The following is a 25,503-nucleotide window of genomic DNA, read 5'->3' on the forward strand; positions in this document are numbered from 1 at the left end:
TTTGGAAGGTCCGCCTAGATTTTTATCTAGAAGCACCTCTCTAAAACTCATATGATTGACTTTTTTTTCATGAAACTTGGCACAGTAAAAGGTCAGATTGTGTACTGTTGTTACTACTTTTTTTGGCTTTCACTGCATGTTTTGAAAGGAGCATTCATAGATTGAAGTGGGTTTTTTTAGGCGGAAATTGATTTTTTTCTTAATTTCTGCTGTTTATCATATTAATTCACTTTCCTCAGTAACAGGCAGAGTGGTTTTTAGAGCTGTAACATGTTCTCTAGGGTCTTGCCTTTGTTTTGATACCAAAACAATTAAAATAAACTCTGTAGTTCTTGAGATACATTCAATTCATTTTGGGCATGTTATTTTCAGCCATATTGCTCAAAAGGAGGCCATGTTCCGGAGAGGATAACCTAAATGTACTTATAAACATAGCTCTACCTGAACCTGTTACCCTGACTGACACCCTTCCTTCACCACTTCATCACGATAGTGCTTCATGCCGTTCACCAATGCCATTCACAACCGTTCTTAGGAGGCTCGTAGTTCCACCATGTGCTTAATAGTTGCTGCTGCCACCAGTATGGGGACTGAAGCTTCAAACCAGAGCTCTGTGGAAAGAGGCGGGGATTTGTAAGAGCATGCGTTAAGGTACAAACTGAATGGCTGCCACGGGAAATTCAAGGATTCCTCAGACATACATGGAAGAATCAAATTTCTTCCATGCATTAATATTTTAATTGGTAAATAACATCATAATATGACGTAAAGCTCAAAAACGTTTATTTTACATAACACTGCCACTTTAAGTGATTTGATAAGTGAAATTTAGGACAGCTTTTCAAAAAGTGATTAAACACAGATAAGTGAGTTGGCAATGAGGGCAATTAGGATTTTACATGGGGCCAAGTTTGTTTTTATAATAGGCTAACAACAATTTGTTTGATGTTCTGAAACATTTTGTGAGACAAAAAATAAAAGAAACAAAACTGAAAAAAAAATGTAATTGAGTACTGTAGTTGTTTTATTTGGGCTTTCCACCAGTTTTTATCGAAGGGATACAGTAGAGGATGTTCAGTAGTTGACACTACTCCTAAACAGACAAGAGAAAATGTAGGGAAAAGAGTCAGTCACTGTGCAATGATGTGTGTATTTTTTATGTTTTTTTTCTGTGTTTACCTTCCTGGCTACTTTTGTAATTAAATGTCACCAGTAAGTAATGATGCTCCCCAGACTGTAAGTGCATTGGCTCTAAAAGGAAATGTCGATGTTTGCTAATGGAATGCAGACAGAGGCAATGCTATGATTGATCAGTTGAGCAGCATGACTTAAGGAAACAGGTTGAGCTGATTGCTCAGTGGAATGAGAGTTTTGTCATATTATTAGCTCTATGCTTAATTTTTCCCTCTATTACTGAATTCAGATTAACACATTTTCAAGTTGCTTTTTGATATTTAGTGAAATCGACCTCAAATGTTTACCTTTAATGTAGCTGGTAAAATGTCAAGTGACTTGTCTCGGTTTTTAATGCTTTGCTGTCAGTCCCCACTCTGACAGCAGCTTGTGATATCTCAGCTCGTCATAAGGACATGGAGGGCTTTTTCTGCAGGAGTTGTCCAATTTCTCAGGTCCAATTATTTCTGCAGTGTTAGTTAGTGATTTGTTTATTTTAGAGAGCAAAGATAATATCATTACTCAGTCTCCTAAATCGTGTTAGCACTCTTTATCATCTCCTTAATCGCTCAACCTCAAAGCACTAATGAAATATTCTGACTGCTCTGCAGCAGTGACATGTTGCCTTTGTTGAGAAGTGATTCAATCTATTAGGAAAAAGATAATCACTACCTGTCATGATTATAGGCAATTATCTGACCCATATGTACAAATACTCTCAGGAGGCAAAGTGAGCCTTAAAAGGTTTATTTTACAATTATTTGATTAATGACTTGTTGCTGCTCCAGTGGGGTTGCTGGAGACTGGAAGCAGAGACACTGTGTGGATAAGGCGATAGGTAAATGGCCTGTACTAGTATAGCGCTTTATCTAGTCCAGAGGACCCCAAAGCGCTTTAAACCACATTCAGTCATTCACATACACGCTGGTGGTGATGGTGGTAAGCAAAATTGTAGCTGCATTTCTCCTGGGGAAGATTTTACAGCAGTGAGGCTGCCATACACCTGCTCCACAGGGCCCTCTGACTAACACCAGCAGGCAAGGTGGGTGAAGTGTCTCGCCCAAGGACAGAACGACAGAGCCACTGTCGGCCCTCCTGAGCAAAATGGAAGAGTGAATGTGAATAAGTGGAGGGGATAAAAGGAAGGAGCTTACTGAAGGGTGAAGCACACCAGGGAGGAGTGAGTGGAATCCAGGGTTGTTGGTGTGTGTGGTAGTTTTAGCCAGAGGTTTGATGGAGACTTGGAGCTGGATGATGAGGAGAGTGCAGGAGGCTCGGAGCTGGGAATGAGGAGATGACGCTGAGGGCTTCAGCAGGTGGAACAGAGTGAGCGTCGGAGAGCAGACAAGTTGGCTCAAAGGAAGATGATGATGAGGAAGGAGCACAGAGATTGCTGGAAGGGAAAGAGATCCAGAGCTGTTATTGGTGAAGAAGTGCATCTTTTACGAGGATATCTACGGAGAGCTGAGATAGTGGGTCTAGGAGACACCACGGAAGCTACCACAAAGATTATTGCTGCTGAGCTTCGTCCGCCGAACAAAAAACAGCAGCTCTAGATTTCCACTGCGTCCTCTAGCCAGGCCAACTAGTGGAAACATGGATCTCCGAAACTGAGAGAAAACCCACCAAGCAAACACAACAAAATCTATTTCTCTTTCTCACTGTTTATTCAATGTCACATGCTGTTTTTATTTTAATTATGTAAAGCATTTTGAAATTCCTTGCTGTTGAAATGTGCTATACAAATAAAATTTGATTGATTGAACAACCCAAATTCCTGATATTATCTGTAATATGCTGAGAGTGATTGCATCTTCTAAACTGAGAGTCTGCAAACTGTGGCTCCCAACTTGCCTGTGATTTGTTAGGCCCTTTACACTGGCCTCGTGAATTATTAGTCAATAATAATAATAATAATAATGATAGTAGTAATAATGATATCAGTAATATGAAACAGAACAGTGTTTTATCATTTGGAGGTGTTGAAAAAATGTGCAACAGGTCAGGCTCTTCTCTGTGGAACATTAAACTCAAAGTCTGTAGTTAGTGTTCATCAAAGTGCATTGCGGAGATAAAGTTTTTTGGATACACATACCGTCTAGTACGCATAAATATTTGATTGTGTCATATTGGGGAATACAATAATTTGAAGTGGAATATGCTGCATTGGGTCAATAATATTGGTAATTTCCTTGAGGTGACTTTTTTAGAGTATAGATCAAATCTGCCGTCTTGCATATATTTAGAAAGCTGTTGGGTCATTGTTCGATAGCACAATGCTCACCTACCCAACACCAAACAATTACCCTTATGTGTATTATGTCCAACACTAATCATCTTCAACATGGCTTGCTAAGTTTCGATGTGTAAGACATCATTAATACTGCTTACTCATTTAAAACACAGATTATATTGATTAGAACATCATCACGTATCGGACCTTTGGAATACCTGCATGTGTATTTGTATGTCTAATTTGTCTGAACAAGTATGGAATTATCAGCAGACAGGATATGTATTGACAAGACCCCGACTTATAAAGGCAAAGCCAGCAATAAATAGAAAAGGTAATAAAAAATAGTATGGAAGAAGAAGGGTGAAAGACATCAGAGCCTATGTGAAGAATCAGATAAAAACAAACTTCCATCTCAAAAGATTTCATTCTATAAAACAAAAGACAAGGTTTCTCATTTGTGTTTGTATAAATGAGCAGCTGAAGTCGTAACTTACCTTTATTAAAGACCCTCTATAAAAGGTATATAAAAGGTGATTTTGATTTATGCTTCATCTATGAACTCACTTCACAGCCTGTGAAGCAGATGAATGAGTAAAGCATAAAATCATAAATGATGAATGTTCTAATGTCCAAGGCAAACTCCACCACCTTCTGTGAACCATTTGTTCTTGGGTGGTTCACAGAAGGTGGTAGACAAATTTCCATAATTTGACATAAACGCATACTTTCACTGATTGTAAATGTATGTTGGTGTACAATTAACTGATTGAAACTGACCAAAAGGGACAAGTCGTACAGAGAAAGCGAGAGAAGAGAATGTAAAAGTAACAACACAGTGGGAAACATCCGTTTAATTCACTCTCTGCCTGCTGTCAACCTTTGTAAATTGAATGTCAGCATTGATGATGCTTTCCAGATTGTAAGTAGCTCAACTCCAAAAGGTGTGTTGGTAATGGAGTGGTAACGATCGATCAGCAGAGAGGAGAGAGCTGTCACTACAAGTGCAGCGGTAGATCTCAACTCTCAGCCAGAGAAAATGAAGCTTTTCCACCTCCAAAGTCTGTAGTTACATCACGTTTTTCAAGATGCCAAAAAAAGAATGATGCCCAATAATTAAATCTGAATCAAAATATTTGTGTGCTTTAATGTGTAAACTCTTAAAAATATGATGAAAGAAAGAAAAAAAGATCAAGGGATGTCTAAGAAAAACTTTATACAGCAATTAGTCTTCTTATCTGCTTATTAATATAAATGTGCAGAGGCCCACTTGGGGAACTGATCCCCAGCAGGGGCTTCATGTTACTGCCTTAGTGCCCATTTCTTCCCCCTTAAAATATCTTCACCTTTCTGAAATAATGGCCTAAGTTGTTTTTTCCCCCAAAAGTAATTTTTGAAAAAAAAAAAAAAAGAAAAAACGAATAAAAAAAAAATCACCAACCCGTTTTTGCTAAAAAAAATGACTTAACTTTTTCCAAGAAGAAAACTAAACAAAACAGGCATTCTGCAAATTGTATTGCTATCGGTAATACTATCTTTAACAGACTGATAACATATGAAGGCTCTGAAGAGGTTAAATAATGCAAAGAGCCCAAATAATAAATAAATAATTTTGCGGGTTATTTGTTTAGCTTTCTGATTGTCATGCTAATCCGGGTGAGTGTTTGTAGCTGTGCGCTACTTTAACTGCTACCTGATCGCCTTTTTTACTGCAGTGAGCCTCGATGTAGCCAAACTCCGTCAAGTATGGCATTGTTTTTATGTCGTATTAGCTTCGTTGGGTCGATGCATTTTGACGTGCTTCAATTTTCCGCCGCAACTCGCAAACTTCCCCATTCACTCAGTGCGTTATCGTTCCACATCGCTTAGGATTTGTTGCTGCACGTTTGCGCAGCGTGAAGGAAAGAGGAGACCAGCTTCACAGGCAGGCTGCGAAATGAGAAGCGGGTGATTGGTATCGGCAACAAGAGCCAATTATCGCCGATCACCGATCATGCATTTTTTCACGAAAATAGGTCAATTATGATCGGTGACCGATCGATCGGCACACCTCTAGTAGCGACTCAATAATTCTTTGATTATGTAGCGACTCACTCATTCTTTGATTACCCAGCTACTCACTCATTGTTTGATTACGTAGCAACTCACTCATTCCTTAATTATCTTGTGACTCAATCATTCTTTGGTTACGTAGTGACTCACTCATTCTTTGATTATGTAGTGACTCACTCATTCATTGGTTATGTAGAGACTCACTCATTCTTTGGTTACGTAGTGACTCACTCATTCTTTGGTTACGTAGTGACTTGCTCATTCTGTGATTATGTAGCGACTCACTCATTCTTTGGTTACCCAGTAACTCACTCATTCTTCGGTTACGTAGCGACTCACTCATTCTTTGGTTACATAGCGACTCACTCATTCTTTGGTTACGTAGTGACTTGCTCATTCTGTGATTATGTAGCGACTCACTCATTCTTTGGTTACCCAGTAACTCACTCATTCTTCGGTTACGTAGCGACTCACTCATTCTTTGGTTACATAGCGACTCACTCATTCTTTGGTTACATAGTGACTCACTCATTCTTTCACTACCAGTAGCGTCTCACTCATTCTTTGATTACCCAGCGACTCACTCATTCTTTGGTTACGTAGCGATTAATTCCTCTTTGGTTACCCAGCAACTCACTCATTCTTTGGTTATGTAGTGACTCACTCATTCTGTGATTATGTAGCGACTCACTCATTCTTTGAGTGTGACTCAAAGTACGTAGCGACTCATAGCGACACACTCATTCTTTGTTTACGAAGTGACTTACTCATTATTTGGTTATGTAGCGACTAACTCATTTTTGGTTAACCCAGCGACTCACTCATTCTTGGATTACATAGCGACTCACGCATTCTTTGATTACATAGCGACTCACTCATTCTTTGATCATGTAGATGTAGTGGCTCACACATTCTTTGGTTACCCAGCAACTCACTGATTCTTTGGTTACATAGTGACTCATTCATTCTTTCATTACCCAGTGACACTTTCATTCTGTGAATATGTAGCGACTCACTCATTCATTGATTAAGTAGCGACTCACTCATTCTTTGGTTACCCAGCGACTCTTTCTTTCTTTGATTACATAGCGACTCACTTATTCTTTGATTACGTAGTGACTCACTCATTCTTTCATTAGGTAGTGACTCACTCATTCTTTCATTACCCAGTGACTCATTCATTCTTTGGTTATGTAGTGACTCACTCATTCTGTGATTATGTAGCGACTCACTCATTATTTCGTTACCCAGCGACTCACTCATTCTTTGAGTGCGACTCAAAGTATGGAGCAACTCATAGCGACTCACTCATTGTTTGGTTACGTAGCGACTCACTCATTCTTTGGTTACACAGCGACTCTTTCATTCTTTGATTACATAGCGACTCACTCATTCTTTGGTTACGTAGCGATTCACTCATTCTTTACTCATTCTGTGATTATGTAGCGACTCACTCATTCTTTGAGTGCGACTCAAAGTATGGAGCAACTCATAGCGACTCACTCATTCTTTGGTTACACAGCGACTCTTTCATTCTTTGATTACATAGCGACTCACTCATTCTTTGAATACATAGGGACTCACTCATTTGATTACGTAACAACGCACTCATTCTGTGATTATGTAGCGATTCACTCATTCTTTGGTTACCCACTGACTCACTCATTCTTTGAGTGCGACTCAAAGTACGTAGCGACTCACTCATTCTTTGGTTACATAGCGACTCATTCCTTCTTTGTTTCCATAGCGACTCACTCATTCTTTGGTTCCCCAGCAACTCACTCATTCTTTGCGTGCGACTCAGGGTACGTATCGACTCATAGCGACTCTCTCATGCTTTGGTTACATAGCGACTCACTAATTCGTTGGTTACATAGCGACTCACTCATTCTTTCATTACCCAGTGACTCATTCATTATTTGTTAACGTAGCGACTCACTCATTCTTTGGTTACCCAGTGACTCACCTATTCTTTGGTTACCTAGCGACTCACTCATTCTTTGGTTACGTAGTGACTCACTCATTCTTTCCTGACCAGTGACTCATTCATTCTTTGATTACGCAGTGACTCACTCATTCTTTTGTTACCCAGTGACTCATTCATTCTTTGTTTACATAGCGACTCACTCATTCTGTGATTATGTATCGACTCACTCATTCTTTGAGTGCGACTCAGGGTACATAGCGACTCACTCATTATTTGGTTACCCAGCTACTCACTCATTCTTTGGTTACCCAGCAAATCACTCTTTCTTTGATTACATAGCGACTCACTCATTCTTTGGTTACTCACTCATTCTTTGATTCGTAGCGATACACACATTCTGTGGTTACCCAGTGACTCACTCATTCCATGGTTATGTAGTGACTCACTCATTCTGTGATTATGTAGCGACTCACTCATTCTTTGGTTACCACCGACTCACTCATTCTTTGCGTGCGACTCATGGTACGTAGCGACTCATAGCGACTCTCTCATTCTTTGGTTACATAGCGACTCACTCATTCGTTGGTTACATAGTGACTCATTCATTCTTTCATTACCCAGTGACTCCCTCATTCTTTAACGTAGCGACTCACTCATTCTTTGGTTACCCAGCGACTCACTCATTCTTTGGTTACGCAGCGACTCACTCATTCTTTGGTTACCCAGTGACTCATTCATTCTTTGATTACATAGCGACTCACTCATTCTGTGATTATGTAGCGACTCACTCATTCTTTGTTAACGTAGCGACTCACTCATTCTTTGGTTACCCAGCTACACACTCATTCTTTGAGTACGACTTAGGGTACGTAGCGACTCATAGCGACTCACTCATTCTTTGGTTACATAGCGACTCACTCATTCTTTGGTTACGTAGTGACTCACTCATTCTTTCCTGACCTTTGACTCAATCATTATTTGATTACGCAGCGACTCACTCATTCTTTTGTTAACCAGTGACTCATTCATTCTTTGTTTACATAGCGACTCACTCATTCTGTGATTATGTAGCGACTCACTCATTCTTTTAGTTCGACTCAGTGTACGTAGCGACTCATAGCGACTCACTCATTATTTGGTTCCCCAGCTACTCACTCATTCTTTGGTTACCCAGCAAATCACTCGTTCTTTGATTACATAGCGACTCACTCATTCTTTGGTTACATAGCGACTCACTCATTCTTTGATTACGTAGCGACACACACATTCTTTGGTTACCCAGTGACTCACTCATTCCATGGTTATGTAGTGACTCACTCATTCTGTGATTATGTTGCGACTCACTCATTCTTTGGTTACCACCGACTCACTCATTATTTGCGTGCGACTCATGGTACGTAGCGACTCATAGCGACTCTCTCATTCTTTGGTTACATAGCGACTCACTCATTCGTTGGTTACATAGCGACTCACTCATTCTTTCATTACCCAGTGACTCCCTCATTCTTTAACGTAGCGACTGACTCATTCTTTGGTTACCCAGCGACTCACTAATTCTTTGATTACATAGCGACTCACTCATTCTTTGTTAATGTAGCGACTCACTCATTCTCTGGTTACCCAGCAACTCATTCATTCTTTGAGTGCGACTTAGGGTACGTAGCGACTCATAGCGACTCACTCATTCTTTGGTTACATAGCGACTCACACATTCTTTCATTACCCAGTGACTTATTCATTCTTTGTTTACATAGCGACTCACTCATTCTTTGTTAACGTAGTGACTCACTCATTCTTTGGTTACCCAGCGACTCACTCATTCTTTGTTTACATAGCGACTCACTAATTATTTGGTTGCATAGCGACTCACTCATTCTTTGGTTACCCAGCGACTCACTCATTCTTTGGTTACCTAGCGACTCACTAATTATTTGGTTGCATAGCGACTCACTCATTCTTTGGTTACCCAGTGACTCACTCATTATTCGAGTGCGACTTAGGGTACGTAGCGACTCATAGCGACTCACTCACCTAGCGACTCACTCATTCTTTGGTTGCATAGCGACTCACTCATTCTTTGGTTACCCAGCGACTCACTCATTATTCGAGTGCGACTTAGGGTACGTAGCGACTCATAGCGACTCACTCATTCTTTGGTTACATAGCGACTCACTCATTCTTTGGTTACCCAGCAACTCACTCATTATTCGAGTGCGACTCAAAGTACGTAGCGACTCATAGCGACTCACTCATTCTTTCACTACCCAGTGACTCACTCATTCTTTGGTAACGTAGCATTTGGTCTCGGTCTTGTCTCGGTCGAGACCGCAACTGTCAAAACATCACTAAACGTACAGTATACTGTCCAGTTTATTTGTTAGCATCTTTGTTTTCAGTGGATGCAAAACGCACCGATAAAAATCCAACCAATAACGTGACTATTACGTGTTTATGTTTCTCCCCCCCTCCCCACCTTTCACTCGCACGCGGCGCTCCAAGACATGCGCAGTGGTTTTCTCTCAGCGGCAGATCTGTCTAATTGTCAGTAATAGAATAAAGCTGCATAAATTATAAGAAATCCGATGGCAACAGCTAACTCAGCAGCGCTTTGCTTTCACAGACAGTGGAGACTAGGTCCAACTTTTTTCGTCACTTAGAAAAGTATCTCAAAGAAAGGTAAGCTCCGTTGACGTGATGTTGGCAACGCTAGCTGTATTGAGACACATAAGCATTGTGATGAAAAAAAGTCACTCACTGCCTGAATTATTGTGTGGAGAGATGTTGACTGACTTGTCGCACATATGAGACAATGCTGTGTCCAAAAGTCTGCAATGTAGTGATGAGACATTCAGGAGCAGTACGATTCTTCTGCACGGGTCTTTACTTATTGGATAGGACTGGAGTGTCTCTGAGAGCCTATCAGATTACCATACCATGTCAGAATAGCATACATCAGAGGTTCCCAAACTGTGGGGCGCGCCCCCTAGAGGGAGCGCCATGCCATTGCAGGGGGGGCACGGGAAGCCGTCTGGATAAAAAAAACAAAAAAACATGAACCTTGTATGCGCTGGGTTTTTACTTTAGAACGGCCAAGTCTCTGTTATTCCTCTGTCAATTTGATACAGTAGGGGCTTCCACACTAACCATATCTGTGTCCTCTGTCACTTTTATCAGCAGTTAAAACTGTTTAATCCATTGTTAACATGTGGTAATCTGTTTTTCCAAGCCGCCTTTAAACGCAACATGAGCGCTACGACGCTGGGTTTACACTTGTACGGCAGCGAAGGAGACCTGCTACTGTGTGGAGTTGCACAGGTGTGTTAAAATCATGGCAGCAAAACGCAAATAACTTTTCACAGTTCCCCCCCAAAACCAACAGACTGTTGAGTAAAGCTGCTTGATGCAGGTAAAGTTAGCTAAAAGATGACTGGCTAGAAATAGTTTGGAAACCACTGGGGGGGCCCAGGAGAAAAAGTTTGGGAACCGCTGATGTAAGGGAAATGACGTGAAAGAAGCACAAAGTTTCCAACCTAATAATAAAAAAACATTGATCTAAAAACATTTGTACTTTCAGTTCTACTCTGTTGTGAAAATTAACACAAATATTCTATAAAAACATAAAAAACTGCTAAAAAACTGCATTTTTATTGTATCTTTGTTTAAAAACATTAATAGGTTCTTGATCAATTTAGCCAGCATTATTAAGGAGTAAGGAGATCAAGGTTTCAAGAGAGATGGAAAAAAAAGAAAAAAGAATCCCAAAGCCCTGCAGGAGAAACTGTTTAGTTTGATGAAACCAAATATGACGATTCCCCCCCACCTCAAAAACACATTGTTCAACCACACAGCTATTTGTACAGGGGTTGGGGGTGTAGAAAATGTTTGGAAACCACTGGGGGGGTGCAGGACAAAAGGTTTGGGAACTACTGGCATACAAGTATCTACTTCTTGCTTGTTGCTCCTTGGTCAGTGTTTATAGTTGAGCATCAGGGCTTTGCCTCAATTGCTATGTTTAATGGTGCAGATGGTGGTTTCTGACATGAGCAACATGGGTAAACAACCAGGGCATTATCTTTTTAGGGATGGCACAAGACCACCGCAGATCGTAGCACAGAGATGGAAGCAAAGCAGAACAAAGAGTTTGTTAAATTTAATATTGGTTTAAATTTGTTAAGTATTTAATATCTATTGGTTTTTATGGGAATATGGATCTTTCAGATCAATTTGAGAAGTAATTTTGATGATATTTTACATTTTATTGTGTCATGTAGCGCGGGGCGCTGTTCTTGGTCTTGACTCGGTCTCGACTTCCGTCGGTCTTGGTCTTGACTGGGTCTCGGACCCTAAAAGTCTTGGTCTTGTCTCGGTCTTGATACACTCTGGTCTTGGTCTTGTCTTGGTCTCTGGTTAGGTGGTCTTGAACACAACACTGTTACCCATTGAGTTATTCCTTCTTTGGTTATTTAGTGACTCACTCATTCTATGATTATGTAGTGACTCACTCATTTTTTGGTTACCCAGCGACTCACTCATTCTTTGAGTGCGACTCAAAGTACGTAGCGACTCACTCATTCTTTGGTTACATAGCGACTTATTCATTCTTTGGTTACGCAGTGACTCATTCATTCTTTGTTTACATAGCAACTCACTCATTCTTTGTTAACATAGTGACTCACTCATTCTTTGGTTACCCAGTGACTCACTCATTCTTTGAGTGCGTCTCAGGGTACGTAGCAACTCATAGCGACTCACTCATTCTTTAGTTACATAGCGACTCACTCATTCTTTGGTTACATAGCGACTCACTCATTCTTTGGTTACATAGCGACTCATTCATTTTTTCATTACCCAGTGACTCACTCATTCTGTGATTATGTAGCGACTCACTCATTCTTTAACATAGCGACTCACTCATTCTTTGGTTACATAGCGACTCACTCATTCTTTGGTTACATAGCGACTCACTCATTCTTTGATGACGTAGCGACTCACTCATTCTTTGGTTACCCAGCGACTCACTCATTATTCGAGTGCGACTCAAAGTACGTAGCGACTCATAGCAACTCACTCATTCTTTCATTACCCAGTGACACACTCATTTTTTGATTACATAACGACTCCCTCATTCTTTGTTTACGTAGCAACTCACTCATTCTTTGATTAAGAAGCGACACACTCATTCTTTGGTTACCTAGGGACTCACTCATTCTTTCATTCCCCAGTGACTCATTTATTCCTTGATTACATAGCGACTCACTCATTCTTTTATTACGTACCGACTCACTCATTGTTTGGATACGTAGTGACTCACTCATTCTTTCATTACCCAGTGACTCATTCATTCCGTGGTTATGTAGTGACTCACTCATTCTGTGATTATGTAGCGACTCACTCATTCTTTGAGTGCGACTCAAAGTACGTAGCGATTCATAGCGACTCACTCATTCTTTGGTTACCTAGTGACTCACTCTTTCTTTGGTTACTTAGTGACTCACTCATTTTTTCATTACCCAGTGACTCATTCATTCCATGGTTATGTAGTGACTCACTCATTCTGTGATCATGTAGCGACTCACTCATTCTTTGAGTGTGACTCAAAGTTTGTAGCGATTCATAGCGACTCACTCATTCTTTGGTTACATAGGGACTCACTCATTCTTTGATTATGTAGCGACTCACTCATTCTTTGGATACGTAGTGACTTACTCATTCTTTCATTACCCAGTGACTCATTCATTCTTTGGTTATGTAGTGACTCACTCATTCTGTGATTATGTAGCGACTCACTCATTCTTTGAGTGCGACTCAAAGTACGTAGCGACTCATAGCAACTCACTCATTCTTTCATTACCCAGTGACACACTCATTTTTTGATTACATAGCGACTCCCTCATTCTTTGTTTACGTAGCAACTCACTCATTCTTTGATTAAGAAGCGACTCACTCATTCTTTGGTTACCTAGGGACTCACTCATTCTTTCATTCCCCAGTGACTCATTTATTCCTTGATTACATAGCGACTCACTCATTCTTTTATTACGTACCGACTCACTCATTGTTTGGATACGTAGTGACTCACTCATTCTTTCATTACCCAGTGACTCATTCATTCCGTGGTTATGTAGTGACTCACTCATTCTGTGATTATGTAGCGACTCACTCATTCTTTGAGTGCGACTCAAAGTACGTAGCGATTCATAGCGACTCACTCATTCTTTGGTTACATAGGGACTCACTCATTCTTTGATTATGTAGCGACTCACTCATTCTTTGGATACGTAGTGACTTACTCATTCTTTCATTACCCAGTGACTCATTCATTCTTTGGTTATGTAGTGACTCACTCATTCTGTGATTATGTAGCGACTCACTCATTCTTTGAGTGCGACTCAAAGTACGTAGCGACTCATAGCAACTCACTCATTCTTTCATTACCCAGTGACACACTCATTTTTTGATTACATAGCGACTCCCTCATTCTTTGTTTACGTAGCAACTCACTCATTCTTTGATTAAGAAGCGACTCACTCATTCTTTGGTTACCTAGGGACTCACTCATTCTTTCATTCCCCAGTGACTCATTTATTCCTTGATTACATAGCGACTCACTCATTCTTTTATTACGTACCGACTCACTCATTGTTTGGATACGTAGTGACTCACTCATTCTTTCATTACCCAGTGACTCATTCATTCCGTGGTTATGTAGTGACTCACTCATTCTGTGATTATGTAGCGACTCACTCATTCTTTGAGTGCGACTCAAAGTACGTAGCGATTCATAGCGACTCACTCATTCTTTGGTTACCTAGTGACTCACTCTTTCTTTGGTTACTTAGTGACTCACTCATTCTTTCATTACCCAGTGACTCATTCATTCCATGGTTATGTAGTGACTCACTCATTCTGTGATCATGTAGCGACTCACTCATTCTTTGAGTGTGACTCAAAGTTTGTAGCGATTCATAGCGACTCACTCATTCTTTGGTTACATAGGGACTCACTCATTCTTTGATTATGTAGCGACTCACTCATTCTTTGGATACGTAGTGACTTACTCATTCTTTCATTACCCAGTGACTCATTCATTCTTTGGTTATGTAGTGACTCACTCATTCTGTGATTATGTAGCGACTCACTCATTCTTTGAGTGTGACTCAAAGTATGCAGCGACTCATAGCGACTCACTCATTGTTTGGTTTCGTAGCGACTCATTCATTATTTTATTACTTAGCAACTCACTCATACTTTGGTTACATAGTGATTCACTCTTTCTTTGGTTAATTAGTGACTCATTCATTCTTTGGTTACGTAGCGACTCATTCATTCTTTGGTTACCTAGGGACTCACTTCTTATTTCATTTCCCAGTGACTCATTCATTCTGTGATTATGTAGCGACTCACTCATTCTTTGAGTGCGACTCAAAGTACGTAGCAACTCATAGTGACTCACTCATTCTTTTGTTACGTAGCGAATCACTCATTCTTTGGTTACCTAGCAACTCACTCATTCTTTGGTTACGTAGTGAATCACTCATTCTTTCCTGACCCAGGGACTCATTCATTCTTTGATTACGTAGCGACTCACTCATTCTTTGGTTACCCAGTGACTCATTCATTCTTTGTTTACATACAGACTCACTCATTCTGTGATTATGTAGCGACTCACTCATTCTTTGAGTGTGACTCAAAGTATGCAGCGACTCATAGCGACTCACTCATTGTTTGGTTTCGTAGCGACTCATTCATTATTTTATTACTTAGCAACTCACTCATACTTTGGTTACATAGTGATTCACTCTTTCTTTGGTTAATTAGTGACTCATTCATTCTTTGGTTACGTAGCGACTCATTCATTCTTTGGTTACCTAGGGACTCACTTCTTATTTCATTTCCCAGTGACTCATTCATTCTGTGATTATGTAGCGACTCACTCATTCTTTGAGTGCGACTCAAAGTACGTAGCAACTCATAGTGACTCACTCATTCTTTTGTTACGTAGCGAATCACTCATTCTTTGGTTACCTAGCAACTCACTCATTCTTTGGTTACGTAGTGAATCACTCATTCTTTCCTGACCCAGGGACTCATTCATTCTTTGATTACGTAGCGACTCACTCATTCTTTGGTTACCCAGTGACTCATTCATTCTTTGTTTACATACAGACTCACTCATTCTGTGATTATGTAGCGACTCACTCATTCTTTTTTAACATAGCGACTCACTCATTCTTTGGTTACATAGCGACTCACTCATTCTTTGGTTACATTGCGACTCACTCATTCTTTGATGATGTAGCGACTCACTCATTCTTTGGTTCCCAGCGACTCACTCATTATTCGAGTGCGACTCAAAGTACGTAGCGACTCATAGCGACTCACTCATTCTTTCATTACCCAGTGACACACTCATTTTTTGATTACATAACGACTCCCTCATTCTTTGTTTACATAGCAACTTACTCATTCATTGATTAAGTAGCGACTCACTCATTCTTTCATTCCCCAGTGACTCATTCATTCCTTGATTACATAGCGACTCACTCATTCTTTTATTACGTACCGACTCACTCATTGTTTGGATACGTAGTGACTCACTCATTCTTTCATTACCCAGTGACTCATTCATTCCATGGTTATGTAGTGACTCACTCATTCTGTGATCATGTAGCGACTCACTCATTCTTTGAGTGCGACTCAAAGTACGTAACAATTCATAGTGATTCACTTATTCTTTGGTTACCTAGTGACTCACTCTTTCTTTGGTTACTTAGTGACTCACTCATTCTTTCATTACCCAGTGACTCATTCATTCCATGGTTATGTAGTGACTCACTCATTCTGTGATCATGTAGCGACTCACTCATTCTTTGATTACGTAGCGACTCACTCATTCTTTGATTACCCAGTGACTCATTCATTATTTGGTTATGTAGCGACTCACTCATTCTTTGCTTACGTAGTGACTCACTCATTCTTTCATCACCCAGTGACTCATTCATTCCATGGTTATGTAGTGACTCACTCATTCTGTGATCATGTAGCGACTCACTCATTCTTTGAGTGTGACTCAAAGTACGTAGCGATTCATAGCGACTCACTCATTCTTTGGTTACATAGGGACTCACTCATTCTTTGATTACGTAGCGACTCACTCATTCTTTGGATACGTAGTGACTTACTCATTCTTTCATTACCCAGTGACTCATTCATTCTTTGGTTATGTAGTGACTCACTCATTCTGTGATTATGTAGCGACTCACTCATTCTTTGAGTGTGACTCAAAGTACGCAGCGACTCATAGCGACTCACTCATTGTTTGGTTTTGTAGCAACTCATTCATTATTTGATTACTTAGCAACTCACTCATACTTTGGTTACATAATGACTCACTCTTTCTTTGGTTACTTAGTGACTCATTCATTCTTTGGTTACGTAGCAACTCATTCATTCTTTGGTTACCTAGGGACTCACTTCTTATTTCATTTCCCAGTGACTCATTCATTCTGTGATTATGTAGCGACTCACTCATTCTTTGAGTGTGACTCAAAGTACGTAGCAACTCATAGTGACTCACTCATTCTTTGGTTACGTAGCGACTCATTCATTCTTTGGTTACCTAGGGACTCACTTCTTATTTCATTTCCCAGTGACTCATTCATTCTGTGATTATGTAGCGACTCACCCATTCTTTGAGTGTGACTCAAAGTACATAGCAACTCATAGTGACTCACTCATTCTTTTGTTACGTAGCGACTCACTCATTCTTTGATTACCCAGTGACTCATTCATTATTTGGTTATGTAGAGACTCACTCATTCTTTTGTTACCCAGAGACTCACTCATTCTTTGAGTGCAACTCAAAGTACGTAGAGACTCATAGCGACTCACTCATTCTTTGATAACGTAGCGACTCACTCATTCTTTGCTTACGTAGTGACTCACTCATTCTTTCATCACCCAGTGACTCATTCATTCTTTGTTGATGTAGTGACACTCATTCTGTGATTATGTAGTGACTCATTCATTCTTTGATTACATAGGGACTCACTCTTTCTTTGGTTCTTAGTGACACTCTCATTCTTTCATTACCCAGTGAGTCATTCATTTCTTGGTTATGTAGCGACTCACTCATTCTTTGAGTGTGACTCAAAGTATGTAGCGACTAATAGTGACTCACTCATTCTTTGGTTACATAGCGACTCATTCATTGTTTGGTTACGAAGTGACTCACTCATTCTTTCATTACCCAGTGACTCATTCATTCTTTGTTTACATAGCGACTCACTCATTCTTTAACATAATGACTCACTCATTCTTTGAGTGCGACTCAGGGTACGTAGCAACTCATAGCGACTCACTCATTCTTTGGTTATATAGCGTCTCACTCATTCTTTGTTAACGTAGTGACTCACTCATTCTTTGGTTAGGTAGCGACTCACTCATTCTTTGATTACATAGCGACTCACTCATTCTGTGATTATGTAGTGACTCACTCATTCTTTGTTAACGCAGCGACTCACTCATTCTTTGGTTACCCAGCGACTCGCTCATTCTTTGGTTACCTAGCTACTCACTCATTCTTTCCTGACCCAGTGACTCATTCATTCTTTGATTACGTAGCGACTCACTCATTCTTTTGTTACCCAGAGACTCATTCATTCTTTGTTTACATAGCGACTCACTCATTCTTTAACGTAGTGACTCATTCATTCTTTGGTTACGTAGCGACTCATTCATTCTTTGGTTACCTTAGGACTCACTCCTTATTTCATTTCCCAGTGACTCATTCATTCTTTGGTTATGTAGTGACTCACTCATTCTGTGATTATGTAGCGACTCACTCATTCTTTGAGTGCGACTCAAAGTACGTAGCAACTCATAGTGACTCACTCATTCTTTTGTTACGTAGCGACTCACTCATTCTTTGATTACCCAGTGACTCATTCATTATTTGGTTATGTAGTGACTCACTCATTCTTTTGTTACCCAGAGACTCACTCATTCTTTGAGTGCAACTCAAAGTACGTAGCGACTCACTCATTCTTTGGTTACGTTGCGACTCACTCATTCTTTGGTTACCCAGCAAATCACTCGTTCTTTGATTACATAGCGACTCACTCATTCTTTGATAACGTAGTGACTCTCTCATTCTTTCATCGCCCAGTGACTCATTCATTCTTTGATTATGTAGCAACTCACTCATTCTTTGATTACATAGCGACTTACTTCTTTGGTTACCCAGTGACTCACTCATTCTTTCATTACCCAGTGACTCATTCATTCTTTGGTTACATAGTGACTCACTCATTCTTTGGTTACGTAGTGACTAGGGATGTGCAGATCAGGTTTTTTCCTGCCGATACCGATTCCGATCACCCATGAGGGCCGTTCACCAATACCAATTACATAATTTTTTTTTTTTTTTATCATAAACACTACTGGTCACATTATGTGGAAAAAGGAACCATGAATTCACCTTAATTTAGACAAAAACTTGTTTTTAAGCCATTATTTTAGGAAGGCGGCGATATGCAACAAGACCCAAAGTATTGGATCTTTAGTTTGGTATATTGGATCTTGCTTGCATAGGAGAGACTGACTGTGCCTCCCCCTCAATTTGTTCCGATGTATACTGCAAGCCAATTTGAAAGCACTATGCCACTCACATTTCTGCAAACATATGTACATGCACAAGGACTGAGGACAGGCGGTAGTGTGGTGTGGCTCTCTGCTGCGACTGCCTTACATCTCTGCTGTCTCGGTGGGCAGTGCTGGCGTTAGTACAACATTGAAATATCTGGTGGCAGTATGGCGGTGGACCAGTAGGGAAGGGCGCCCCTCTTGTGTCATGAGTCTCACAGCTCTGCAGATAATGCTTGAGTTTCTGATTCCATGTGATAGGGTAAGGCTTAACTTGCCAGTGATTGCAGTCACTGCAGATATGTTTTGATTATATATTATGTGAGTTACATTGTGTCAGAGACAGCACTTCTCTCAGAACATTAACTGGGTCTTTTGGAAAATGGTGCGTGATTAATGGTTTTTACTCGAATGGCACAGCTTTATTAACTGTGGAATGGATGTTTTATTTTGCAAGGCCAAAAGGACATTTCAGTTCTTTCTTAAGACATGGAGGGAAAATTAAATGATGGTCACTTAGCATTTCAAGGGAAAGACAGCATAGGCTTGACTCTGTATCTTATGAAAAGATGGGCCGAATGTTCTGCATGCAGTTTTGCTTCAGATTATTTGAAAATGATCAGTGATTATTTTTTCTCAAAGCCTTGGCTTTTCTGCTGACATCTGGGAAATGTATTTATTTTTCCCATCAAGGTATCATTATCTGTAAACAAACAACACATTTCTGACCCAGCTGCGTTGTTCACTGCCACGTCTAATTGGACATTTCTATGCGATTAGTGGTCATGTGTCTTGGGCATACACTATTTTACTTTCAGTCTAAAGTTAATTCTGATTATGGTCTGTCATGTTACATTTTCAGTCATACCTGTCTGTTACAGCTTCATCTTAATTTATTTCAGTCAAATTTTAATAATAGTGTATATGATTTACTGGAGAAAGAGAAGAAATGAGTGTGTATCAAAGTATAGGTAAAATATTAATCAGTTGTTGGTCATCATATTAATTTAACAACTCTCAAAATATTTTCTCTGTTTCATATTGATAACAATAGGAAGAGAAAATGGAAATGTCGACTCCAAACTGGTAAAAATTCTGACCTTCAGCAAACACTAAGGATTCCTCCTACTGTCCTTTGTTGTACAAGTATCCACTTTCTTCATCTACTTTATGAATGCTTTTTTTTTTTTTGCTAATTGTAACAGCTAAAACGAAGTCAAAGAGCAGGCACTCATTTTTCAAAACAGCAGTCAGCCATTGATTAAAACAGGAAGTTACTATGGCAACAATAATTTAGGGCTTCCTCTTTTCCACAGTTCATGTTCACTTCTATGTAGCTGGGCCCACAGCACTGACAAACACATTTTCTCTCTCATTTAGGATATGTCTAAGCTTTTACCAGCTGAAAAGTGAAATATATGTTTACATAGAATTTTCCATTAGAGTTAGGAGAACCCAGAATGCTCATCACAAATCTACATTAGTTTTGATTTATATGTTTTATCATTCAAATTACAAATTACGAGAAAGGGAGAGAGTCAAACACAGTCAAAGCCTGAGAAAGAAAAGTATATGCAGATTACATTCATAGTTGGTACAATATTTACAAAAAGCAAGCCTTTGGTTTTTGCATCTGGTTGTATTTCACATGTTGGTTTTCATATCACTAGCACACTAAATGATTATGGCAAGACACTATTAAATAAGGAGTGGACAACGAATGTGCCAATCTAAATGCTAAAAATCATTCACAGCAAATTGTGATCAAGATTATGTGGTTGTTTGTCCTGTGTGTCTTTGTGTTGCCCTGTGATGGACTTGCAACTTGTCCAGGGTGTATCTTGCCTTTTGTTCAATGATTGCTCAAATAGACACCAGTAAGGTTTGCAGGGGGTTTAGACAATGGATGGGTGCATGGATGGATCTTTTTCATTTCCATCATGTCTGTGGTTTATCAGATCATCTGTGGCTGTTTGAGATTTAGTTCAGTGGTGTGTTTGATATTATGCTTTCATCTAAAAGACAAATATATTTCAGGCTCTGACCTTATGGTACACACTAAAGTGGATGAGCATGAGTGACCCTGCCTCTCATCCACCGACTGCTTGAGACTAGTTTCAACTCCTGGATGGATAGATAAATAAGCCTCTTATTTATATCTGAAAGCAAATATTGTAGGTCATCCACTGTTTAACCTTTCCTCTTGTCTCCACTGTGCATGGTTTGACAAAAACACATTTGTCACAAATAACATGAAGGATAGTTTATCAGAAGGCCTGGTTTTAACAATTCCGATAACTTCTGACCTCCAAACTACAAACGCAAACTCAGACAGTATTTCATAGCTGACAGAGTTTATGGAATAGCTTCACAGATAAAGATAATAGTTTGTCTCATGTTGGAGCAACAAAGGCATGCAGGCTGAGTTCATATGGTGTCCTCTACTGTTGCCATGTTGCTACAAAGGCAACAAACACAGCTGGATGATAAATGGAAACTTAAGACAAGAAAAGGACACAAAGTGGAATTCTTTCATTTGGACCACACAGGCTTAGTAAGACTGACACTGGAAGATGAAAATGTTTTTCAGTAGCGAGGGTTTACATTGAAGCATTTATGTAAACAAATGTTTTGAACACATTTTTGAAGCAGTTTATTGCAGTGCGCTAAAATGCTGTGCACTTTGTGGCTATTAGTATTTCCTCTGTAACACATTCAATGTCATTTTGTTGAGATAAACACACCGTCTAATTCTCTGCATGTTGTCTCTCAGTTACGGTGATATCTTCTCTGACTAGAATCGTATTTCAATTTTTGTACTGCTTTGAGCAATTTGAAGCAACACATACCTTCACAGTACCCTATGGCTTCATTGTAAAGCAGCAAAAGTGAGATCTATTTAAAGGAAGAGGTGCTCATGTATATGTGCTTCTAGTTTTGATCCCATTTAATGTAAACAACAGAGGGACCAAACACACATTGTAATTTAAGGAGGTGCATGCAGTTTCACAGTTCATATCAAACAAAGGGTTTCATTATTTGTTGTTAGATCAGATTGTTCTAAACACTTATTCAGTAAACTGGTCCAGCCTTTTGTTTGCCTTTATAGTAACTGTTGTGATGAATAAGTAAGTTTGATAACTTTAGTAAGGATTGATATCAGTAAGGATTGATATCAGAAAGACTTGCTAGCGATGTTTGTTTCAAATTTTTTGACACATTAGATCCGTATAAATTTGTAAAACTTTAATTCAGAATGGTTTGATGAGGCAGGACTCATGTACTTTTGAGAGATAAAGTAACTGCTTCACCAAATCAGCCATGTATTTTATTCAAGACCATTTAACTCTAAAGGACAGTTCAAGATTAAGAAAGAGATTCACTACAAAAAAGTCATATCTATTTTCAGATTTATAAAGTTTTTTTTTTTAATTTAAGCAAGTCCATTTCAAAGTGGAATATTATGTAAAAAAAATACTTCTTTAATTATGTTGTAGTGTTATTTGATCATCAGAAACATGCTTGGAGTGCTGGTTGGGTTCTTCCATGCATTTTTAAGGAATTCTTGAATTCACCATGGCATCCTTCAGAAGTGCCTAAACACTTGTTTCCACAATGTGCCACAAAGTTTCTCCTTGGAGCTGCAGTACCCAGCCGAGCTTCCACCTCACAGAACACTCCTCACCCGCGCCTTTCCCAGCGAGTGGCAGAAGCAATTAGCAAACACCATGTGGAAATGTGAATCTGTTGAAATCATGTGAGCTACATTTCAGTGCATCACTTGTTAAGGAATAAGGCACAGCATTGTTTTGATGATGATGATGATGATGATGATGATGATGATGATGATGATGATGATGAAACAGATGCTTAAAGAAACAGAGGGCAATTTCGAGTGTCAAATTGAAAAGTAAAATTTCTTTTAAGCTATGTTTGATAAATATAGCATTTTATAACATCTGAAGGTAACATAACTACTTGATTGTGCATAATAATATGGAAAATGCATGATATCAAACAAATCCTGTTGTTAAAATCCACAAAATATTTTAAAAACACAGAATATTTTTAGCTCTTGGTGCTTAGAGACATCAGAAGCAATTTCTAACTTCTATCATCAAAAAAAAGCTTTTAGATGTCTACAGTGTGTTTTTTCTTTCTTGCTGCACTGATGAAGAACCTTACCGCCGTTGTATTTTTCTTACCCCTTTCTTGTCTTAGAGGTTGTTAAAAAGATCTGGTGTTTTGGACTTGAATCACATGGCAGCACTTTGCACTGAATTAAACTTTAATTAGACCTGTACTGGGAATATAAACAAACAACACCGACACTTGCTCTGCCCACCTTCCTCTCCCTCATCACTGTGCCTGAGTATGGACAGGGTCTGCTGCTGTGACCATAAAGGTCATGCTGCCGGTGTTGGTCTGGCCACGCTGTCATGGGAGGCTTCTGAAGGGCTCCAAGAGTCTAGCAAAGGCACAAACAGAAATGAAAGGGGATGAGCCAGAACTGTATGAGCTGCTACCAGATTGCCTGCAGACTTCTTCTGCTTCTGCTGAGTCCTACACTCTAACAAAGGCTTTGAGTTTATCTACAACTTACATTTTTTTAATAATTAGCAATTAGTTTCGTGTGCAAAGGTCTGGTCATTAACCCTTGTAAAGTCATTATTCATTTTCTTCTCTTCCTTCTTTTTCCCTTGACCTACATACATAGGAGGAAGTGAAAAATTAATAGATTTACATAATTTGTTTGGGTTAATGTGACAGACACGCAGCTTGCCTTATAATGAAGTTGCAGATCTTTGCTAAAAAGACTAAATTAATCACTGATGAATATGAAGTTATATAAGGTATATGCATTGGCAATGTTAGGGATATATGGCTCTGTCTCTTTTCTCTACATCTTTTATCTGCTTACACACACACGCACACCCCCCCGCCCCCCACACACACACACTACTGCACACTTACATAACCATAACATATAGGACTGGCGACAGTCAAATGTAAACATGACTGATTAAGGCAGGCCAACACTCCTTAGAGAGGGTGCAGAATGAGGAGAAAATAAAAGCAGACCTCACACTCCATTCTTTGCTTCACTTGATTGCACCCTTAAGTGTGCTGAGTGGAGCCCAGAGCTGGACGGTAACTCTGTGGCTTTTCCATTTGTATGACTTGTAACTTTTGATCATTTTCGGCATTAATGCCTGTCTTATACTTAGCCAAATCTCATTATTTTTCAAGGTAATGAATCTGAGAAGCTTTGGTCGGGTCCTGAAACTAGGAAATTAACCTGTGTGTTGCACAGAAGGGAAAACCGTGCAGCACAACATCAATGTGAAATTAAAGCTGCAAGCAGCCTCAAACGGCCCTCGCAGCTCTGCGTTGCTCGGGCCTATTGGCCATTGCGGGGGTTCCTGCAACGCCGCCCGCCGGCCACTGCAGATGTTCTCGCACAGTTCCTGCACCCGTCCGCCAAGTGATACTCATTGATGCGTTCAGCAGCACTCCCTTACGACGCACAAAAAATGTGGTGCAGATCGGCTGATGCAGGGAGGAGATACAACTGATGGATTAACATAGGGGGCGCAGTGGAGTCAAACTACAATGTAATCCTTTTGGGCTCTTTAGAGGTTCACTAGAGTCTATCTTAAAAAGTTTGGTGCAAATCGGATGATGCATATGGGATTTAAAGACAACCGCATGCTAATGGCGAGGGATTGAAATTTGCCGTTTGGCCACACCCCCACACGGCTCAGCCAGCAGCCAGCATTGACAGAGTTCATCAATATGTCATTTTATGCCATTTGGCACAGGATTAAACCCATGTGAATCATAGAGTAAGACATCCAGTAGACAAAACAGGTCACTTGCAGTTGGAAGTGGGCGGGGCTAAAGTGATGTCATCAATCCACCCTTACAATGTTATCAGGACTGGTTTGTAGTGAGACATATGAAGTCTGTTGCAGCTGTGACCTTGATCAATCACTGAAAGTTTGGTGCCTCTATGAGTTTTTGTGTCGCCAATTGAAAGTTTGGTGTCACAAGGCGAGTAGGCAAACTTTGACCCCAGGCAACCACCTTCAGCATGCACAAAAACTTGCCGTTTTGATAACTTTTAATCGGCCAAGCCTTATGAACAATCTGACCAAGTTTGAAGCCGATCTATCAAAATCCCTTTGATCAAATGCGAAGGCTGTAAACGGCCAAAATAGGGTCAAAATTGGAACTTCAATCCAAAATGGCCGACTTCCTGTTTGACTTGCCCTCTGACATTAATTGTATTTTCTGTGCGTCTTGGGGAGCTGTACAAGTGTACCAAATTTAATGTCTCTACGATGAAGTGAGGTCATAGCAGAGGGTATTTTGAAAGTTGCTAGGTGGCACTGTTGAGTCGCTTTTTTTGCAATTTTTGCGATGACATTAAAATACGTAAATTTCACACAGGCTCTATGCGTCTGCCAAGTTT

At 39.9% G+C, this 25,503-nt stretch overlaps 1 protein-coding gene and 1 long non-coding RNA gene across 2 annotated transcripts in view; one reads left to right on the forward strand and one right to left on the reverse strand.

Moving 5' to 3' along the window:
• lsamp (limbic system associated membrane protein) overlaps nt 1-25,503 on the forward strand; it is a 537,461-nt gene that overhangs the window by 149,864 nt on the left and 362,094 nt on the right. The gene's annotated exons all lie outside the window — the stretch shown is intronic.
• Nucleotides 1,762-23,972, reverse strand: LOC103474817 (uncharacterized). Its single transcript, XR_535236.3, has 3 exons — nt 23,374-23,972; nt 2,345-2,566; nt 1,762-2,268 (listed from the first exon to the last, which is right to left on the reverse strand). It is a non-coding gene; the product is annotated as an uncharacterized LOC103474817 (long non-coding RNA).

The sequence above is a fragment of the Poecilia reticulata genome, chromosome 13 (genome assembly GCF_904066995.2).
Source record: "Poecilia reticulata chromosome 13, P_reticulata-male-v2, whole genome shotgun sequence".
NCBI classification, from domain to species: Eukaryota; Metazoa; Chordata; class Actinopteri; order Cyprinodontiformes; family Poeciliidae; genus Poecilia; species Poecilia reticulata.